This window comes from Panulirus ornatus, chromosome 65 (assembly GCF_036320965.1).
Source record: "Panulirus ornatus isolate Po-2019 chromosome 65, ASM3632096v1, whole genome shotgun sequence".
NCBI classification, from domain to species: domain Eukaryota; kingdom Metazoa; phylum Arthropoda; class Malacostraca; order Decapoda; family Palinuridae; genus Panulirus; species Panulirus ornatus.
In genome coordinates this window covers 5,697,501-5,720,000 of record NC_092288.1, presented here as the reverse complement: position 1 = coordinate 5,720,000, position 22,500 = coordinate 5,697,501, and the positions used below count along the sequence as shown (strand labels likewise).

The 22,500-nt window shown below is 44.5% G+C and overlaps 1 protein-coding gene across 2 annotated transcripts in view; it reads right to left on the bottom strand.

Annotated features, from left to right (window-relative positions):
- The window catches only part of LOC139746508 (protein brain tumor-like), a 245,501-nt gene that overhangs the window by 107,715 nt on the left and 115,286 nt on the right, over positions 1-22,500 (bottom strand). For both annotated transcript variants that reach the window (XM_071657818.1, XM_071657819.1), the window contains 2 exons: positions 2,366-2,423; positions 2,002-2,125 (listed from right to left, as the gene is read on the bottom strand). The gene's annotated coding sequence lies outside the window, so the exon portion shown is untranslated. The remainder of the gene's footprint in view (positions 1-2,001; positions 2,126-2,365; positions 2,424-22,500) is intronic.

Here is a 22,500-nt window from a genome sequence, read left to right as displayed (position 1 = left end):
TGTGTGTGTGTGTGTGTGTGTGTGTGTGGGTGGGTGTGTGTGTGTGTGTGTGCGTCCTGGAGAAAGTTTTAAACCATGTCTCTCATTCTTGCACATATACCATGTATTACCATTATGTCTGCACACACACACACACACACACACCTCTTCATCAAGTGGCTCCAAAGAGGTGGATGAACAGCTGGGTTGGCTGTGAGCTGACTGCCCTGTCCGGGACGTGTAGGTGTGTATATATGTGTGTTACTGAAAGTTACAACGTGTTCGAAACTATACTTACAATGATACTACTAATACACTAATACTACAACTACTACTGCTAATAACAGTAATAATTATAATTACAATCATTATTAAAGTCTCATCGAATTAACAGATACTAAAGGATAAAAATAAAAACCTTAAAATACACACAATAAAGAGTGTGGGGGATATAAAAAAAAAATGTGACTTGGGGAGAAGAGATAAACATAATATTTATGCAGATACTGGAGTGAAGACATGAATTTAAATATGTGGTTATGATAATAAGGGATCAGGGGATAGAGGGAAGCACGTGTGTGTGTGTGTGTGTGTGTGTGTGTGTGTGTGTGTGTGTGAGCGTCACGGGCGAGTGCAAGATGGAGACAACATTGAAAAATCAAACAACCAAACGACATCGCGAAATAGTCTGCAGTTTACACTAACGGGGTTGGTGGTTCGAGAAGGAGCCCCCGGTATCACAGCCTTCTAGGAGGAATGGGGAGGGGGGAGGGGAGGGGGGTCGACCTATATATAAACACATATGCAAGACAGCGTCATAGAAGCCATAAAGCACAGATTTACCTTTACAACTGCATATAACAACCTAGCCCTTCTTGCTCTCGTCAGATTTGAGTGAGGAACCCACGTTATCAACGGGGGGCTCGATATCCGGGTATTTAAGGAGCAAACAGCTGACGCAGAATGTAAACAAACAGTAGCTCGTGCAGACATCCCCTCGCAACTTTAACGGAGAATCCCCTTCCTCTCACAACATGGTGGATGTTCATTACGTGATCTGAATGACTGTGTGTCTATCTGGGGGACTTTGTCTGTCTGGATGAGAGAGAGAGAGAGAGAGAGAGAGAGAGAGAGAGAGAGAGAGAGAGAGAGAGAGAGAGAGAGAGAGAGAGAGAAGGATGTAACACGTGGCCTAGTTTCCCGTGGGGGTAAGGTCCAGAGGTCCTTCCCAGTAAGGAGCGTGGCAGAGGACGTCGTTTCTCTCTCTCTCTCTCGTCTTGAACTGAGAGATTAATATGTTCTGCCCAACCGTACCCACACACCAGAAAGCCACGTCCCACCTTCTACGACGATAAATAATCCTGCGACTAAATGTGTAAAATATAGATCGCAAATCACACCACAACAGTTCATAACCAAGCAGCAACACCTGTTTGGAACAGAAGTGATCAATAATGGTGATCATTCCAGTAGCAGTGTGGTAGTAGCAATGATAACAATGATGATTACAGCAGACGTAGGAGTATTGATGATAATGATAATAATCATTAACAGTAGCAATAGTACACTCGACTGCTTTCCCCGTGTGAGAATGAGTCTGGAACAGACAAACAATGAGTCTATTTGCATACAGTCACCTTCTAGGTATAATAACATCAACAACAACAATAATAATAATTATAATAATAATAATATTAACATTAACAATACTACTACTACTACTACTACTAATAATAATAATAATAACAACAACAACAATAATAATAACAACAACAACAATAATAATAATAATAACAATAATAATAATGATAATAATAATAATATAAATAATAATAATAATAATAATAATAATATAAATAATAATAATAATCTCGTATAATTAATTACAACCACGAGCTGCAAAATAATCTAACGGTGTTAGATTATCCCTCGTCACCACACACACACACACCTACCCTAACCCGCTCTGACACCAGGCTGAAGTGCTGGCGAAACCGTTCACAGGTCGCCCGCGCGCCTCACCTGCGATCACTGCATGAAAAGCACCTGGCATCAAACCCGACACTGACGTGGGGCGTTCTACTGCAAGCCAGGCACTTTGGGCCTTTTCAGCTACATGAGGTTCGCTTCCTCCTCCTCTGGTCTCCTGCCAAATGAGCAATACCTGTATTAAGGAGGAGTGGGAGTGGAAGGAAGGAAGGGACTGGTCATCTACTGGGACTGGCAATGTTCTCCATTATTCTGTGAAGCATTTCTTTATTCTTTTTTTTTTTCTATACCCGACAGTAACTCCACGCGATTAGAATATTCAAATCGTTCTTTAAGAGCATTAAATACCAAGTTCCTGGTCGAGATTTAAGACCGACGTGAATTCCGAGTAACTTACCTTCCTCTCACAAGATAAAATGGGTCTACGTCACACAATGTCCTCCTTCAGCTTCGTCCTGGAGGGAACAAATGAAAACAAAAAATCACATCAATTTTATTCTACTTCTGAAACATTCAGAAAATGGCATTACCAAAGTAATTTTTTCCATAAACTTGAATAATTCGATTTTTAAGTATTTTCTTTTCTTTTTTAAATTGGAGAGAACAAACTAAAGTAAGAGTGTTCAGAAAAAAACTGGAAAAAATATCTAGTAACTTGTTTGAGTAAGATGCCCAATTGATTTATGAGAATCGTTGATGTGCTCCCTCTTCCTTTCAGTTAATTCTGTTTACTCTACTCGTGATGTAATCATATTCCAAACACACTCAATCACGAGGAACAGCAGACATTAAACACACTCAATCTGGCTTTGACTGCAGCTCACGCATGCGCAATGAGGGAAGTCAAGCGAGGGTTGACTGCAATATACCCTCAATTATTTTTGGCCTACTTCTGAGCATGAAAAAAATAATAAACCATAATGTACAATGAATTCTATGTCTACAGAGGCAACTATCCGTCTAAAGTTTTCATTAAAGTCTTATAAAAATTCGTGATTCCCCCCCTCCATCCCCTCACCCTCCTGTATAATCAAAGGATTTAATAAAGAAAAAAAAAAGGTGAGGTTGGCCACAGTTCCTGCCGAGATGAAAAAATAAGATGATAACGAAATGCGATAATGAAATAAATCAGCGAAACTCTATGAGGCCACAAAGACTTCCCAAATCGTTACACTCACAAAAAAAAAGAAGAAAAAAGGTGTCTCTTCAACATCCAGTCGCACAATCTACAAGCAAAATGCTGCTGACGTGAACCTCACCTTCACACAACCTTTTGAGAGGCGTTTTGAAATGGGAAACGTAAAGGCAAAATACTGGTCGAAATCTCAACGTGGTGATCCGTTGCTGCAGCCCAGACACGTGCGGAGGCCAGCCTGTTTTGTTTACATAATCAGCTGATTGTCAGTTGGCGCGCGTTTCCCCCCGCCCACGGTATGATATGGTAGTAAAGTTGAAATATGAAGCAGTTTGACTTGAAATCTATCGGTAATGAATAACTACTTACCTTTCAAGCTTGTAAGCAATTCTTTTTCTTTCCTTTTTACGCACCTGAGACGATATAGAACTTGAGAATTAATCTGGAATTAGTGACTAGTGGTCTCGAGCTTGATAAGAATTAATTGCCGAGTATTTATCATTACTATTTCAAGTTTACATTCTAGAGAGGCTGGACGGGGTTACAGACTCTCACCACCTCTCAACCTCAGCTTTGGGCCTCGACGATCATACTGACAAACATTAAACTTAAAAAAAAAATAACTGTAAAGACGTATTCTTTTATTTTCACCGGTATTGATGGTAATAATGCTTTCTGGCAACAATATCAACTACGATTTGGGGTTCTGTGTTCGCGACCTATCCAGAGATAAGATGGCTATACTACGAGTTATCTTTTAATACCCGTAGTGCCCTAATAAAATAGTTAATTAGCAGTGTAGTTAGAAGTGTCAATATCTTTCAATTTTCTTTGTATCAGAATGTCCCATACACTTTATGATCACAAACACTTCAATAAACAAAGAAGGACGTACGTGTTTGGCAAGTTCGATTGTAAACAAAGCTGGCGGACAACGAAATGAGATAACATCATCCAACAGGAACTCTTCCTGTCCTTAGAAGGTTCGAGCAACCAGCCTCGTTGGGACCTAACAACGTAAAAGGAAAATTTGGACACGGTTTGGTCAAGATCGCTTCACTGGTTTGTAGGGAAGAATGTGAAACACACAGACACACAGACAGACAGTCGGCTAACCCACCAATCTCTTCTGTGTCCGGGTGTGCAAGGGTGATAATTAGGTCATTATCCTACGGATATAATTCATAAGTGATCGACTATACACATCCCAGCTGACTCGTGCCTCTTGCCTCGTCTGGTATAAATTATGTACATAATTTACATTCTTGAGCACGACGGTACGAGCCCTTGAGCACGACGGTACGACCCCTTGAGCACGACGGTACGACCCCTTGAGCACGACGGTATGACCCTTGAGCACTTCGGTTCGACCCTTGAGCAAGACGATACGACCCTTGAGCAAGACGGTCCGCCCCTTTAGCACGACGGTCCGCCCCTTTAGCACGACGGTACGACCCTTGAGCACGATGGTACGATTATCTAGCAAGTCATTTACTACTCTTGGATATGATGACGTGGTCTTTCAACTAAGGGTCAGGTCAAAGGTCATGCTCAAGGGTGGTACCGTCGTGCTCAAGCGATAGCTTACTCAAGGGTGACTTAGACTACGCTTCCCTTTATACTGGATGATACAAAGAGTGACAAAAATAAACAACAACAACAACTGATAACATCATATAATCAATTGTGTGTCTGACTCATGATTCTGTAGTTCAAGGTCGGGCTATGTAGTTAGCGGTCTTCTGTGCAATAATGACTTACGCAACCAATGCTGTGAGAGGAGGAAATCCTTCAGGTACATTAAAGGTGTTCGACCTTGTGTATCCATCATGACAGCCCCCCCCTCCCCACACACACACACACACACACAATCGTCTGACTGCTCTCTGCCAGCAACAATGGTTCAATCAAACTGTTCCTATCCACTGTAAAGGGATCACCCAACCCCATCCAATTGTCTCCATCAAGGGTAATCGTCCGTTAATCATTAACCAATCACTAACTGGTATACGAACACAGCATCAAGGGCGTATAACAGCATGCATGTTGGGGGTATAAGTCCTCCTTTGCCGTGTGTGTATTGCAACAATGATTACCTGCTGTGCTCAGGTGACCTAGTTCAACAGACACAAAAGCATAGGTTTCCGATGACGACCCTCGACCACGACGCCCTCAAGGGCACAATGACGTGTGACCTTTGACCTGCTCAGACAAAGCATTAACGATGCGAAAACTTCAGCTTCATTATCTCGCCTATTCCCATATATATATATATATATATATATATATATATATATATATATATATATATATATATATATATATATATATATATATATCGCTTTTGGCTAAGCGTCCCACCAAACACGAGAGAAACACTTGGTAAATAAATGGTTCATGAGATGTAGCAGATCAGCAACATATCTTTCTCGTTTAAAAGATTAAAAAAAAGGAGTGTTTAGGGCGTGATTTCGGTGGTATCTGTGTTATCATCAACTCCCTTGCTGAACATCGTCCTACGTCCGTCAACACGGCATCAGAGATCATTTCAAAGTACGATTTCCCCCCCCCCCCCCTCTCTCTCTCTCTCTCCTTTCACTGCCTGTTATCTAATAATTAATCTCTCTCTCCCTTTTTTTCCTCTTTTTCATCAATTCCATGCACGCATTATTTTTTCCCACCTCTCTTTCTTTCTTTCTTTTTTTATTTTTTCTAAGTAATCAAACGCGTATTCAATTACACGTCCAGCCGGAACTGTCGCCGTCCCAAGTCATTCTGAAGCCCAGGAAAATCCCCGTTGATGTAGGTCGTGACGCTAATTGGAACACAAACTCCATCCAGCGAATACGTCGGCCAGATTTTACCAGCCTCAGGCCGAGAAAAATGTGATCTCCGCTGTACAAGGCTTACAAAAAGGTCACAGTGGGTCATACAAGGTCACAGTGGGTCATACAAGGTCACGGTGGGTCATACAAGGTCACAGTGGGTAGTACAAGGTCGCAGTGGGTCATACAAGGTCACAGTGGGTCATACAAGGTCACAGTGGGTCATACAAGGTCACAGTGGGTCATACAAGGTCACAGTGGGTCATACAAGGTCACAGTGGGTCATACAAGGTCACGGTGGGTCATACAAGGTCACAGTGGGTAGTACAAGGTCACAGTGGGTCACATAAGGTCACAGTGGGTCATACAAGGTCACAGTGGGTCATACAAGGTCACAGTGGGTCATACAAGGTCACAGTGGGTCATACAAGGTCACAGTGGGTCATACAAGGTCACAGTGGGTCATACAAGGTCACAGTGGGTCATACAAGGTCACAGTGGGTCATACAAGGTCACAGTGGGTCATACAAGGTCACAGTGGGTCATACAAGGTCACGGTGGGTCATACAAGGTCACAGTGGGTCATACAAGGTCACAGTGGGTCATACAAGGTCACAGTGGGTCATACAAGGTCACAGTGGGTCATACAAGGTCACGGTGGGTCATACAAGGTCACAGTGGGTCATACAAGGTCACGGTGGGTCATACAAGGTCACAGTGGGTCATACAAGGTCACGGTGGGTCATACAAGGTCACGGTGGGTCATACAAGGTCACAGTGGGTCATACAAGGTCACAGTGGGTCATACAAGGTCACAGTGGGTCATACAAGGTCACAGTGGGTCATACAAGGTCACGGTGGGTCATACAAGGTCACGGTGGGTCATACAAGGTCACGGTGGGTCATACAAGGTCACAGTGGGTCATACAAGGTCACAGTGGGTCATACAAGGTCACAGTGGGTCATACAAGGTCACAGTGGGTCATACAAGGTCACAGTGGGTCATACAAGGTCACAGTGGGTCATACAAGGTCACGGTGGGTCATACAAGGTCACAGTGGGTCATACAAGGTCACAGTGGGTCATACAAGGTCACAGTGGGTCATACAAGGTCACGGTGGGTCATACAAGGTCACGGTGGGTCATACAAGGTCACAGTGGGTCATACAAGGTCACAGTGGGTCATACAAGGTCACGGTGGGTCATACAAGGTCACAGTGGGTCATACAAGGTCACGGTGGGTCATACAAGGTCACGGTGGGTCATACAAGGTCACAGTGGGTCATACAAGGTCACAGTGGGTCATACAAGGTCACAGTGGGTCATACAAGGTCACAGTGGGTCATACAAGGTCACAGTGGGTCATACAAGGTCACAGTGGGTCATACAAGGTCACAGTGGGTCATACAAGGTCACAGTGGGTCATACAAGGTCACAGTGGGTCATACAAGGTCACAGTGGGTCATACAAGGTCACGGTGGGTCATACAAGGTCACGGTGGGTCATACAAGGTCACAGTGGGTCATACAAGGTCACAGTGGGTCATACAAGGTCACAGTGGGTCATACAAGGTCACAGTGGGTCATACAAGGTCACAGTGGGTCATACAAGGTCACAGTGGGTCATACAAGGTCACAGTGGGTCATACAAGGTCACAGTGGGTCATACAAGGTCACAGTGGGTCATACAAGGTCACAGTGGGTCATACAAGGTCACGGTGGGTCATACAAGGTCACAGTGGGTCATACAAGGTCACAGTGGGTCATACAAGGTCACAGTGGGTCATACAAGGTCACAGTGGGTCATACAAGGTCACGGTGGGTCATACAAGGTCACGGTGGGTCATACAAGGTCACGGTGGGTCATACAAGGTCACAGTGGGTCATACAAGGTCACGGTGGGTCATACAAGGTCACAGTGGGTCATACAAGGTCACAGTGGGTCATACAAGGTCACGGTGGGTCATACAAGGTCACAGTGGGTCATACAAGGTCACGGTGGGTCATACAAGGTCACGGTGGGTCATACAAGGTCACAGTGGGTCATACAAGGTCACAGTGGGTCATACAAGGTCACAGTGGGTCATACAAGGTCACAGTGGGTCATACAAGGTCACAGTGGGTCATACAAGGTCACAGTGGGTCATACAAGGTCACAGTGGGTCATACAAGGTCACAGTGGGTCATACAAGGTCACAGTGGGTCATACAAGGTCACAGTGGGTCATACAAGGTCACAGTGGGTCATACAAGGTCACAGTGGGTCATACAAGGTCACAGTGGGTCATACAAGGTCACAGTGGGTCATACAAGGTCACAGTGGGTCATACAAGGTCACAGTGGGTCATACAAGGTCACAGTGGGTCATACAAGGTCACAGTGGGTCATACAAGGTCACGGTGGGTCATACAAGGTCACGGTGGGTCATACAAGGTCACGGTGGGTCATACAAGGTCACGGTGGGTCATACAAGGTCACAGTGGGTCATACAAGGTCACGGTGGGTCATACAAGGTCACGGTGGGTCATACAAGGTCACAGTGGGTCATACAAGGTCACAGTGGGTCATACAAGGTCACGGTGGGTCATACAAGGTCACGGTGGGTCATACAAGGTCACAGTGGGTCATACAAGGTCACGGTGGGTCATACAAGGTCACGGTGGGTCATACAAGGTCACAGTGGGTCATACAAGGTCACAGTGGGTCATACAAGGTCACAGTGGGTCATACAAGGTCACGGTGGGTCATACAAGGTCACAGTGGGTCATACAAGGTCACGGTGGGTCATACAAGGTCACAGTGGGTCATACAAGGTCACAGTGGGTCATACAAGGTCACAGTGGGTCATACAAGGTCACAGTGGGTCATACAAGGTCACAGTGGGTCATACAAGGTCACAGTGGGTCATACAAGGTCACAGTGGGTCATACAAGGTCACAGTGGGTCATACAAGGTCACAGTGGGTCATACAAGGTCACGGTGGGTCATACAAGGTCACAGTGGGTCATACAAGGTCACGGTGGGTCATACAAGGTCACGGTGGGTCATACAAGGTCACGGTGGGTCATACAAGGTCACGGTGGGTCATACAAGGTCACAGTGGGTCATACAAGGTCACGGTGGGTCATACAAGGTCACAGTGGGTCATACAAGGTCACGGTGGGTCATACAAGGTCACAGTGGGTCATACAAGGTCACAGTGGGTCATACAAGGTCACAGTGGGTCATACAAGGTCACAGTGGGTCATACAAGGTCACGGTGGGTCATACAAGGTCACGGTGGGTCATACAAGGTCACGGTGGGTCATACAAGGTCACAGTGGGTCATACAAGGTCACAGTGGGTCATACAAGGTCACAGTGGGTCATACAAGGTCACAGTGGGTCATACAAGGTCACAGTGGGTCATACAAGGTCACAGTGGGTCATACAAGGTCACGGTGGGTCATACAAGGTCACGGTGGGTCATACAAGGTCACGGTGGGTCATACAAGGTCACGGTGGGTCATACAAGGTCACGGTGGGTCATACAAGGTCACGGTGGGTCATACAAGGTCACGGTGGGTCATACAAGGTCACAGTGGGTCATACAAGGTCACAGTGGGTCATACAAGGTCACGGTGGGTCATACAAGGTCACATATATATATATATATATATATATATATATATATATATATATATATATATATATATATATACACAACTTATATTTTTTTCTTGTATCTCCCCTGATATGATTATTACATGATAGTGCACTCGGGAACTTATCGTGTTTCCCTGGAAGATGGAAATTTTCTTCCAAGATTCATTCATTTCGCTGAGGGTTCCAGTGTCTGGCAACACCATTAGTACGTCATCAAGACGAAACACTCGGTCGTTAATGCAATGTCTCGCCTTCATACGCCGACGACCATCTAGCCACCTGGGCTAGAGACCAAAAAAACCTGTCGCGTTTGGAACGTGAGCGATTAGAAACCTGGGTTTGTGCTAGGCTTCAGTGAGGCACAAGGCGTGGAAAGCTAGGCTTCAATGTGGCATGCTAGGCTTGGCTAGGCTTCAGTGAGTACAAAAAGTGGAAAGCTGATTATACATGGAAAGCTAAGATTTTGTCATAGTTGCTATACATTCATCTACTCTTACCTACCTAACAATACTGAGGCAATGCACCTTAACTATTCAGGTAATGTTAAACAACCGTCAGATTGTTAAGTACTTTGAGAGTCAACGAAACGCAATTGAAAATCAATTTTTCTCATGCAACAAGTCAACTGTCGGATGCATATGAGAGAGAGAGAGAGAGAGAGAGAGAGAGAGAGAGAGAGAGAGAGAGAGAGAGAGAGAGAGAGAGAGAGAGAGAGAGAGCAGTTTATCAGAGGAGGACATTCCCTCCTTGGTTCTGTGAAGGATGGAGGGGGGAAAGGATGTGTGTCCTACCCTCGGCAGGCGGATGTGTGAGATCCGAGAGAGGCAGGGTCATGGGTTCCTGTGAAGGATATTTCAGGATCCGGTAGGAGGCCGTTCCCCCAAGCAGGGTCGCCAGGTTAGGCCCCTTGAGAGAGAGAGAGAGAGGGAGAGGGAGGGTTAGGGGAGGAGGGGAAAGCAAGAAAAAAAAAACCGGTTTCTCTGGCAACTAGACGTCTCAAAACACCATCACCACTGCGATGCCAGCGCACCTGAGCGGTCCTCCTCACTCCGGAGACCTCGATGTTTCTTCAATAATTGATGCAAACGGTCTATACCGAAAGGTTACTGACATCCGGCACCACGGGATCTGCCCGGTAACCAACACGGGTTTGTACTAATGGATCCTCCACACACCCCCCCCGAAAAAAAACTGATGATAACCTACCAGCGAAGAGAGAGAGAGAGAGAGAAAAAACACCCCTCACATATTGCCCCCCTACTGCTGAATATATGAGATGGCGTCTTTGGGCAAGTCCCCCTGGTCTCTGTTTACATAAGCGAGGCGTTGGTTTAAATTCCTCCTTCTCCTCCTCGTCGTCGTCCTCCCTCCTTCCTCGTCGTCCTCCGGCTCAACATGGCCACGACCGAAGGCCTAACACGCCCGCCACAACCTGAGAATATCCCTGGTGGTGACAAGAGCACACTCCCTCCTTCCCTCACTCCGTCCTCACCCCTAGCCGGATACTACCACCATCACCATCACCACATGCCCGCACTTCCCCCCGGCAGGAGGTGTGTGCTGTCCCTACCCCCCACTACCACCACCACCACAGGAAACGTGTGGTTGGACAGCTGTGGAGAGAGAGAGAGAGAGAGAGAGAGAGAGAGAGAGAGAGAGAGAGAGAGAGATAGAGAGTCCGTCTCCACAGTACCGTACGTACGTAGGCTGAAACAAAATGAAAAAAACCCTGGGTTTTTTTTTCCTTCTCGTTCTTCTTCCATCGCCCAGGTCGTGTGAAATGGGGGGCAGCACCTACCTGACCCTGTGCGCCCCATCCATCCATCCCCCCCTCACGTGGGGGTTGGGGGGAGGGGGGCGCCAACAAACTCAAATGACCTGACGAGCCCAACAGAGTCGTCGCCGGGACTAATATTTAACGAAGTTAAATGCATTTTAAGCCGAAGACCAGAATGCATTTGTAGTAGGTTGTAGAGTAGTCTACGATGACACCCACGAGAGAAGACGTAAGATCGTATTCCATTATTCCTCGTGGTTATCAATATATATATATATATATATATATATATATATATATATATATATATATATATATATATATATATGTGTGTGTGTGTGTGGGTGTGTGTGTGTGTTGTGTGTTGTGTGTGTGTGTGTGTGTGTGTGTGTGTGTGTGTGTGTGTGTGTGAGTGTGTGTGTGTGTGTGTAAGTGTATTACCACATAAGTGTGTACCAGACATAGTAAGGTGAGGGGATAACACATGACAGTGTCCGCCCACCTGTACATCTGGCACTCCGAATTTCTGTTTGTGGCTCTTGGCTTTCCAGGAACCAGTCTTACAATTTCTATACTCTCACTACAACCTACGTACTATATGGATTTAATTCGAACTTTGGGACTTTGACTTTAAGGCTGAAACTTAAGTAAAAGAAAGATAGACTTACGGTAAGAATGGTACGAAGGATATGAGGAAAGCGTCATGTTTAAGGTAATCGGGGAGGACGAAGTCAAGTCCGGGTGCAGGGGTCTGAACACGCTGGTCCCGGATAAACAAACTGTTGCTGGAGCGCAGTGGTGCCAAGGTATCATTACCTTCTCTCAAATACTCGTGCGCCCATCCGAGATTACGTAACACATACAAGAAAACTCACCGCCATTCCTTAGACGGAAAAAAGGGACATCATTTCCCCTCTCGAAGGATTAAGTATCCACGCAAGAACAAGGAGAGGAGAGGATGTATAACGGAAGGGGTTGGCGAGGATCGACACCGGTGCGGGGGCTCGGGGCTGCGGAGGCTACGTGAACCGGTCAAAAGGCTACAGTGAGGGGAACCTCTTTATGTCGTCCGGATGAGAGAAATATATATAAATATATAATACCACTTACCCTACCCTTGCCATATACCTTAAACCTACTTAATGCCACTGGAATCAAAGCCATGACGCGCCTGGGTAGAGTCGAAAGAGAGAGCGTTGGGTTGAGTAGACGCCTGGCGGCGGAGGAGGAGGAGCGGGAGTTGAAGGTGGTATGCCAGACATTTCATTAGTAAGTTACTATGGCGGGTTCACGCGGGCCATACCCCGCGGAGGAGCCGACCGTGATTTTAAGCACCGGCCAGTCACGTCCGTACGAGCTTGACGTAATGCCTCCTCCTCTTCCCTCCCTCCCATTCCCCTTCCCATCTCCCGTGATGGTGCTCACGTCCCAAACTTCCTGAGTATATTGATTTTCTATCGTCGTTCACTGCCATTCCACACTGCCGCCCTCCTCCTCCTCCTCTCCTGCACCCACCCTTCCTCCCTCCCTCCCACCACCGACCCAACCCCAACGGACGGCCCGGGGGACCATCACCCACCCACCCTCCCTCCTGGTACTACCCACTCTACCCCTCCCACCCCCGCTACCCCTCAGGGGACGCCTACCTGAGTGCTCTCCCTGAATCTCTCTCTCTCTCTCTCTCTCTCTCTCTCTCTCTCTCTCTCTCTCTCTCTCTCTCTCTCTCTCTGACGCAGCAGTAACCTTACCATACTACTGTGCGTATGTCCGCCGGTATGTCTCCCTCCCCAACCATGCGGTCTCTGCTCTACTATTTAGCACACTACCTCTCCCACGGCCTATAAATACCTCACACACTCTCTCTCTCTCTACGCTCTATCCACGCCTCCACCTGCCTACCTACCTACCCCGGGCCTCGTACCCATCGCACAGCCTGGCATTGAAATCCTCTCTCTGTAACTAATTAAAAAAATATATATATGGATTCTAAAACTATAAATGAATTGTGGACTGCTACATCAAGCAGTACCTTATCCTATCATGGGGCCTAATGATACCTCATCAGACTCTCACACTGTGTCACACCAACACTATGACACACTCCTACGAGCCACGGGCGCATATACTATGTCTACACTCTGATACTATGCCTCATACAACACCTACATTATGTCCCGCTTCCACACTATGCCTTACTCCCACACTATATCACACTATGCCACATTAGTATGCTATGCAACACCCCTTCATTAAACATATTCCTATAACAATGTCGCTTTTACAATAGGTCAATTCTTATTGTATTTATCTACACTTTCCACAATGTCCTTCACCCACAATATGTCCGTATTTCACCATACTATATGTTTCATCCATATTGTAAGTTAACCAGCCTTTCTCCTTCCTTACTTGTGTACCACAGTATGACCCTTAAGCACAACGGTCTAACCTTTAAGCATGATGGTACGACCCTTGGGTACGCGGCTTGACCTCTGACCTGACCTTCAAGGGCCAGGTCAATGGCTTAGGAATGCAATGATTACTTCCGCTGACTCGTGTTATTAATTCATGTGTAATGTGTGTGTGTGTGTGTGTGTGTGTGTGTGTGTGTGTGTGTGTGTGTGTGTGTGTGTGAGTAACACGTACAATAGATTCCGTGTTCACAATAACCCTGGGGTACATTGGTTACGTTCACATTTTGTCACATGTCCTCAAATTTGGACATAAAAGTTCTACCAAGTTCAAATGGTCGTGTTTGCGACGAGAAAATATATATGGATTATTTTTCCACAGTAAAATAAAGTTTTATTTCGAGAAAGAAAAGTTCCTTGACATCATTTCTCGGTGGGATGGGAGAGAAGCCACTTAAAGTGTGTGTGTGTGTGTGTGTGTGTGAGAGAGAGAGAGAGAGAGAGAGAGAGAGAGAGAGAGAGAGAGAGAGAGAGAGAGAGAGAGAGAGAGAGAGAGAGAGAGAGAATTTATAAAGGAAGTCGTGGAAAACAAGAGAAGGTTCAGCGTTCCATGGTCTGGCGGCGCTGTGTGTGTGTGTGGGGAGAGAGAGAGAGAGAGAGAGAGAGAGAGAGAGAGAGAGAGAGAGAGAGAGAGAGAGAGAGAGAGAGAGAGAGAGAGAGCAGGCAGTTAAAGTCACAATATTCCTGCTCGGGGGCCCTCTCAAGTGTTGCACAATTCAATAAAACTGACGCATTCCCATGCAACAGTTCTGCTAGCTCTCAACCATTCCTTCACACTGACCTTATACACACACACACACACACACACACACACACACACATGTCTGTTATATTTCTCTCCTCAAACCTCTCTGACTCAGGTTATAACAACTGTTATCTTGAATTAACATTTTTATAGTCATATATATATATATATATATATATATATATATATATATAGGTCAGTGCGTTCACGAGTACCGCGCGTCTTACAAAAATGTATACATAAAAGTAAACATGGTGGGAATGGACTAGTTCCAACTAACATCACATTTCATCTTTTATTTAGAAAAAAAAAAACCCAGCGACAACCTCAGAGCAAACATATTTAGCACAGAATCACAGACATGTTTAGCGAGAATAAATCTCTCTCTCTCTCTCTCTCTCTCTCTCTCTCTCTCTCTCTCTCTCTCTCTCTCTCCGAATGTACGTACACAACCTTGCCGCTGCACAAGACTCTCATTTTCTATGAACGTTAGAAAACGGGTTAGTGGTTGACCTATTGATGGTTTGTTTACCTTTAACGGAGGCTCGTGTGCACAGGAGTGAAAAGCAGTTGTTCACCTTCGCCCAAGTCGCTCTCAAACTGCACTTGCATATATTAGTCTCTCAATATAAGTAAAACATGAGATAGGAGACAAAAATACATGCAATATATAAATATATATATATATATATATATATATATATATATATATATATATATATATATATATATATATATCGATGTAGACAAGATGTAAATCTTTGGGGTGTGCATTAGATATTCGCTTTTCAAGGAATATCCCGTAACTATGGAGGAGGAGTGGGAGGGGGGGGTCAGAAAACTAGGCCACAACACAGCTGGTGGTGTATCCTGTTGAGTCAGTAAGCTCGCCAGCTGGTGGGTAATATCTCTCAGATGGACTACATACTGGCGTCTGGGCCCATGACGATATAGCCTAGCCCCAACGTGGAAGATATACAGCCTAGCCCCAACATAGAAGAATTATGCAGCCTAGCCCCAACGTGGAAGATATATAGCCTTGCCCCAACGTTGAATATAGATAGCCTAGCCCCAACGTAGAAGATAGATAGCCTAGCCCCAACGTAGAAGATAGATAGCCTTGCCCCAACGTGGAAGATAGGTAGATGAGCCCCAACGTGGAAGATAGATAGATTAGCCCCAACGTGGAAGATATACAGCCTAGCCCCAATGTGGATATCAGACTCATAAAACGAACTGATCACTTAAGTTCAGCCACTAACCTTTTCTTTTTTGTTTTTAACTGTAATTTCTGTATTCTCATCTAAGATACTTTCTGTAACATCCCGTGTGAGGTAAAGTTTAATTTTCTGATGATTCATGATTATAATTAAGAAGTGACGTACCTGAATATATATATATATTTTTTATCCTATACCTTCGCTGGCTATTGTGGCTATACCTCATCATAGCACAGTCTACCGTACCAAATTTCGTTATAAGAATTTTCACACAAAAAACACAATTTGTTCTTAACACAAGTAAAACAATTTTCTTTATCATACACATATAACTGAATCTCGATTTTCAAAATCATCGAATGTGTTCAAGGGACCAATAATCATATAACACTCAAACTGGTTTAAAAATAATTTTGAATAAATAATTTTTTCTATTCCATACTACCTTACGAAGAAGAGTTTCGTTCCCCCGTTTTCGAATACCGTTTTCTATCTTTGTGAAATACGCGAATTCTCTATGTGACTCACGTCTGAAAATTAATGAGTACTTTCTATCAAGTCCAGAAGAAACCACCAATTAACTCGGGACAATCAAAATTGAACTCGTTTGGGGTGGAGGGTGGGGTTGTTAATTCCCTTAAAGTCTTAATTACACATTTATATGGTTGTGGTGATCAGGGTTGTGAGGCCGATCGACGGGCGGAGGAATTTATATAGGAAAGACAACGTCAACAAGTTATAATGGAACACTTCGTACGACTCTGATGAACAAGTTCTGAGCATGTTCAAAGATAAGAACTTACAATAACACTGACACTGCACGTATGGTGTACGTGTATATAACACAAATTGATAAAAGAACTTTGTGTATTTAATGATGACGCGTTTTATAACATCATAAACACGATATTTCTTAAAAAATAATAATGGTTTCTAGAAGTTTTTTTTCTTTTTTAAATTCCATACTTAAATACTAGAAAATTAATTCGATTATCACTTAGTTTGATAACTGGGTTGACGTCAGAGCTGGTTTGTATGGAATCCAGGAGGGTTAAATCAATTGCTTGATATCAAGCAATGAACTGGACTACCCAGCGAAACTACGTTCCTATGCTAATTAGAATTTCTGACAGGCAGTTATGTTTACGGATGAGAGGTTAATTAAGATTCTAATTTCCTTTTTTTTTCTTTCTTTTACTGCGGTACGTGCAAATGGGTCGCAATATATATATATATATATATATATATATATATATATATATATATATATATATATATATATATATATATTAAGCTTGTGTGTGTGTGTATATATATATATATATATATATATATATATATATATATATATATATATATATATATACACACACACACAATCTTAATTTTCGAAGGATTCTCAAGTACGGCGGCCAAACACTGAGCAACGCATTGCGGCATTCGTTAGCACCCCCCCCCCCCCACCACCACACAGGTAAGGAGGGGGAGGGGGTAAAACCAGACAGACAACCCCCCCGCTCACCGGGCGAGCCTCCAAACCCACTACCCACCCACCCACCAGCCAGCCCACCGCCCACTCCAGCCCCGGCAACACTAATGATGGCTCCGCTCCAGTCAAGAACTTTAAAAAAAAATATGACCTTTCACCAAAACCCATATTTATCTCCAGTATCAACGTCGACGATGGCCTACACACACACACACACACACACACACGCTTGCTTCCACCTAGGAAAAGAACAACGTACACGAGAGAGAGAGAGAGAGAGAGAGAGAGAGAGAGAGAGAGAGAGAGAGAGAGAGAGAGAGAGAGAGAGAGAGAGAGAGAGAGATAATGAGGTAGACCGAAATAAATCCTCCAAATTTATTTCGTGGTTGATCATATCTATCTGATCTCTCTCTCTCTCTCTCTCTCTCTCTCTCTCTCTCTCTCTCTCTCTCTCTCTCTCTCTCTCTCACGTGGATCTGTTTTTGTGGTCGTAATACACCGGTCGGCTGATAAAGCTCATTTACCATATCTAACATCATGATCTTTTTCAGAAGCATACTGATGATATATATATATAAGACATATATTTTTCCAGATGTTGCTCGTCCGTATGTAGGTGAATTCATTCCCAGTAAAAAAATAATAAAAAAGACCCAGCTATAATAATTATGCAGCTGGCTGGCTTATCACTTTATAGATAACCATTATCAGACAGTGTTATCATACCTTGCATCAGCTAATATCTTATGTCACCTCCTGGCTGAGTTATCTTAATCTTCTATATTCAAGCTTTCTTTTCTTACGTTATCTGTGTTATCTTGTCTTATCAGTGCTTGTGTCTTGTTCCTCCTTACTGTGTGAATCAGCTTAAAATCAGCTTATATGTCTCTGTAGGTAGAATGTTCGTCGTATAAATGACCCACTGTCAGCTTATCAACTGAATCAGCTTACCAACCTGCATTCTTTACTTGTGTTCTTACAGTTTATCTTACGTATCAGCTTGATCTAAAGTCAGCTTACTGTCTATTTCCTATTGCTTTCTGTGTCACCTTAATTTCTATCACCCAGCTTTCTGTGTCAGCTTAATTCCTGGTGTCAGCTTATTTTCTGAGTAACTTTCACTTCTGTGTCACCAAGCTTTCTGTGTCGGTTCACCATGACGTCAATTTAATCTTTGTGACAGCTTAGTCTCCACACACACACACACCAGCTTAGTTGTCAAGGCAGCTTATCAGCTAAAGTCTGCGTGGCAGCTAAATCTTCCCGGACGGGTATTCTCCACGACAGCTTATCTTCCTCAACAGCTTAAAAGTCTCTGTCAACCTAGTTAGCGTCAGCTTGTCCTCACGGACAGCTTAGTGTCAATGGAAAGTTAATCTTCAAGACGACTAAGTTCTCATGGCAACTTAAAAGTCTCCATGGCAACTCTCATGTGACACCCCCCTCCCCTAGGTCCCCCCCCCCCACCCGAGTCAATTAACCCCAGAATCTGGGCAAGTCACGTGTCTCCCCCCGGACAGTAAACACTGGGGGGGGGGGCTCTACACCTCCCCGTAAACAAACCATTAACAACAGCCTTGGCCCCCAGAGATGTTATCTTAATGTCAACAAAGCTTGAAAGTACCCGAAGCTGCCTAGCGACCCTAGGTAGCCCTAGCTGATCATCCCACACTGACCTACGTGTTGTGGAAGGTCGAAACTAAGGTCGTAAATTCTTCTTGAGTGGACGGACTCCCGATCTTACGAGGGTGAGTGACCCCGTCCCCCGTCCCCCAAGACGACTCAATATGGCAACGTGACCCAAATGAAAACTTCAGTCTACCCCCCAACCCTTCATGGCAACCTAGAGTGTCTCCTCTCCACTCATCACAACCCTATGGCAACCCTGATGCCCTGCCATAGAGGTTCGCTTGGCGTGGCAACCGATTGCTCAAGTTGGTTCCTTGAAGGACGTGTCCACACACAAGACCTCACCACACGACGGGCTGGGAGGTTGGTGGTGCTCCTCCTCCTCCTCCTCCTCCTCCTCACACCCTCCTCCACCCACCTCCCTCACTCCCTCCCTCATATCTCTGAGAACATCATCACACTGAAAAAAAAAAAATCTTTCTCCCTCTTCACTGTTCACAACCTCGAAAGGAAATTCACTGGTAGGTATTCTTGAAGTTCTAAGTTATCACTTGGAGAAGTACGTGAGCTCTCTCTCTCTCTCTCTATCTTTACGGGCGTGGAACCCGATAGTCCATGTGAGACAAATCAGAAATAATGGCAGATGATTTTTATTTCTAAATAGACCTATGTTGTCCAAGAAGTTCGATGATTGACCATTAAGATACCTCCTCCTCCTCCTCCTCCTTCCTTCTTCTTCTTACTCTTCCTACCCTCGAGGAACGAAGCTGTAGAATTCTATACCTCTCCCCACACCTTCCTCCTACGACCCACACCACCTCTGTGAGTCGGGGTCTACAGACTGACTAGAACTTCAAAAGCCTAATCCCAGTCTTTCTTTTCTTCCTCTTCTGATTAAATCGTAATATCATATCTTTTTCATCCCCCACCAAACATGGCGACAACAGAAGGGCAAGAGAGAGAGAGAGAGAGAGAGAGAGAGAGAGAGAGAGAGAGAGAGAGAGAGAGGTGTGACACGTCTACCTGTGTCATGCCCTCGTGACTAAGCTGGTAGCTCCTCTGTCACACTTGGGGTTTGACAGGTAGCCAGGGTGGAAGCCTTGCCTATCGATGTGTGGGTTATTGATCAGCAGGCCTCCAGCCTCCAGGTTCCAGGTTCCAGGCACCCACCAGCCCAGCCAGCAGCAGCACCTGTTGCTTCACTACCTCATATTTTCTCCTTCACCTGTTGCTCTTTCCTTCAGTCCACCTTTTTTTTTTCTTGCACCATCTTATTCTACCTCACCTCCACAAACCCTTTTCCTCAATCCTCCCTCTTCAAATCTCGCCTTATCGCATCCCTTTTCTCTCTCACCTATTCCTTCCTCTCTATACCTCCTCCTCCTCCTCCTCCTCCTCCTCGTACCACCTCTTCTTCTCAGGTGTACGTAAAGAAATGGGAGAGCGAGGTTCCACAAGGCTTGGTCCCCAGACCCCATATTTTTCCTCAACCGCATCGGTCGTCTGGAGACATGAGTCACACATGAGTCACAGGCAGGTTGTCAAACGTTACCCATGATCCGAAACTAGGAAGACACACCCGAGTCGAAGTGACTCACACACGCATGATGGAGTGGTCACCGGACTGACTGTGACAAATGAAAAAATGCTCTGAGTTTGGCGAGGGTAAAAATCCTTGACACACACACACACACACACACAAAAACCCAGTATTCCAAACCACAATTACTCGATAAACTATCATTAATCGTATAGGAGGAGGAATAAGAAGGAGTAATGACTAGTAACATCCATGAATGTAACAAGTCATTTGTTTCCTCAAGTAACGAAGTGGAAAACGGGGTAAAGTTTCACGGCCAGAAATAGAAACTATAAAATGACGAATACAATAATACCTTCTGTGCAACGCCCTAGTTCACACCTCCCCTAAAATAAGCCGTTCAGTTCTGGGCACAACAGGATAAAACATATATATGTATAAAAAAAATGTACAAAGAAGATCAACAAAGCTAATTCCATCACTCAGAACAGGTATCAAGAGGAGAGACACTGAAATCTGATGTCAATATTTTCTCAAAAAAGAGAGAGAGAGAGTGAATGAATTTTGCTCTGGATTTAGCTTGGGATCTGTGAGAAAAAGGGGAGGAGGTGGGGGTTGTTGTGGGAGGCGAGTCCTTCTGAGATCTTGTCTTGTCTTATCAACGACAAGCAATGAAACTGCAACAAAGATGCACAGGCGATTCTGGCAGACTAGAAAAAAGAAAAAAGAAGTAGAGAAGAGTAGGTAAAAAGTAGAGAAGAGTAGGTAAAAAGGAGAGAAGAGTAGGTAAAAAGGAGAGAAGAGTAGGTAAAAAGGACAGAAGAGTAGGTAAAAAGGAGAGAAGAATAAGTTAAAAGAAGGAGAGAAGAGTGGGTAAAAAGGAGAGAAGAGTAAGTAAAAAGAAGGAGAGAAGAGTAGGTAAAAAGGAGAGAAGAGTAAGTAAAAAGAAGGAGAGAAGAGTAAGTGTGCTGTCTGTCACCTTAATTCATCACGACACATTAGATTCACCCGCTTAATTACTGCCGTAAATTAATGTTCTTAAAGTAATGAATAAAGTTCTTCATAAAGTCAGTCTCATATTCAGTGCAGCCCCATGATAGGTCAGGAAGAGAGGCAGTATGTAAGGATGGTAGAGAGAGAGAGAGAGAGAGAGAGAGAGAGAGAGAGAGAGAGAGAGAGAGAGAGAGAGAGAGAGAGAGAGAGAGAAGGGTCAACAGTATAATAAGTACGTTTATCATTACTGAAAGATAACGTTTCAACATGACTTTAATGGACGTGTCCTGAAATGATATTTCAGAGTTTCAAGATTTGATAAGATGGGCCAATGGCTGACCCAGGGACGAAGACCTAGGGCGGATCCGGGTCAACAGAAAAGGAAGTGGCGTCAAAAAGAAAAAAAATATATATATATAATAAAGAAATACATAAAGAAAATAATCACTTTATATAATGTCCATTTACTGCCTCCCACACACGAGCACTGCGATACAACCGTGGTAAAAGGTCATACGTAGGTCAAGTACGGGTCACAAATACGGAGGTCACAGGGAGGTCAAGTACGGGTCACACATAAGGAGGTCACAGAGAGGTCATTCCTCACCAACCATCATGTGGGTTACTACAGATGGCTGTGTTGTGTTCACACACACACACACACACACACACACGCAATGCAGGTGCAACATGACCTCGGTGCATGGCATTGCATTGCGGTTGCATGCATACACATGGCTCAGCAGACATGCATATTTGGGGACACCTGTACGCTGATAGGGGCGTCTGAGGGACACGTCGCACATGTGTTGCAGATGTTCACGGTTGATGATGAACATTTGTGCTGTACACCTGGGCTGTGTCTCTCAATCTATCTATCTCATTCATATCTATCTTCTCCTCTGGCAAATCTCATTCAGAAGCAAGCAGAAAACGCGGGATATAACAATGGAAAACGACCCGTCGTCCCTCCATATAAATATACATAAACCTTAAAACATACATATATACATGTGTATAAAGTGTGTATATATAAACTATTAGGTGACGTCACATCACTGGATTG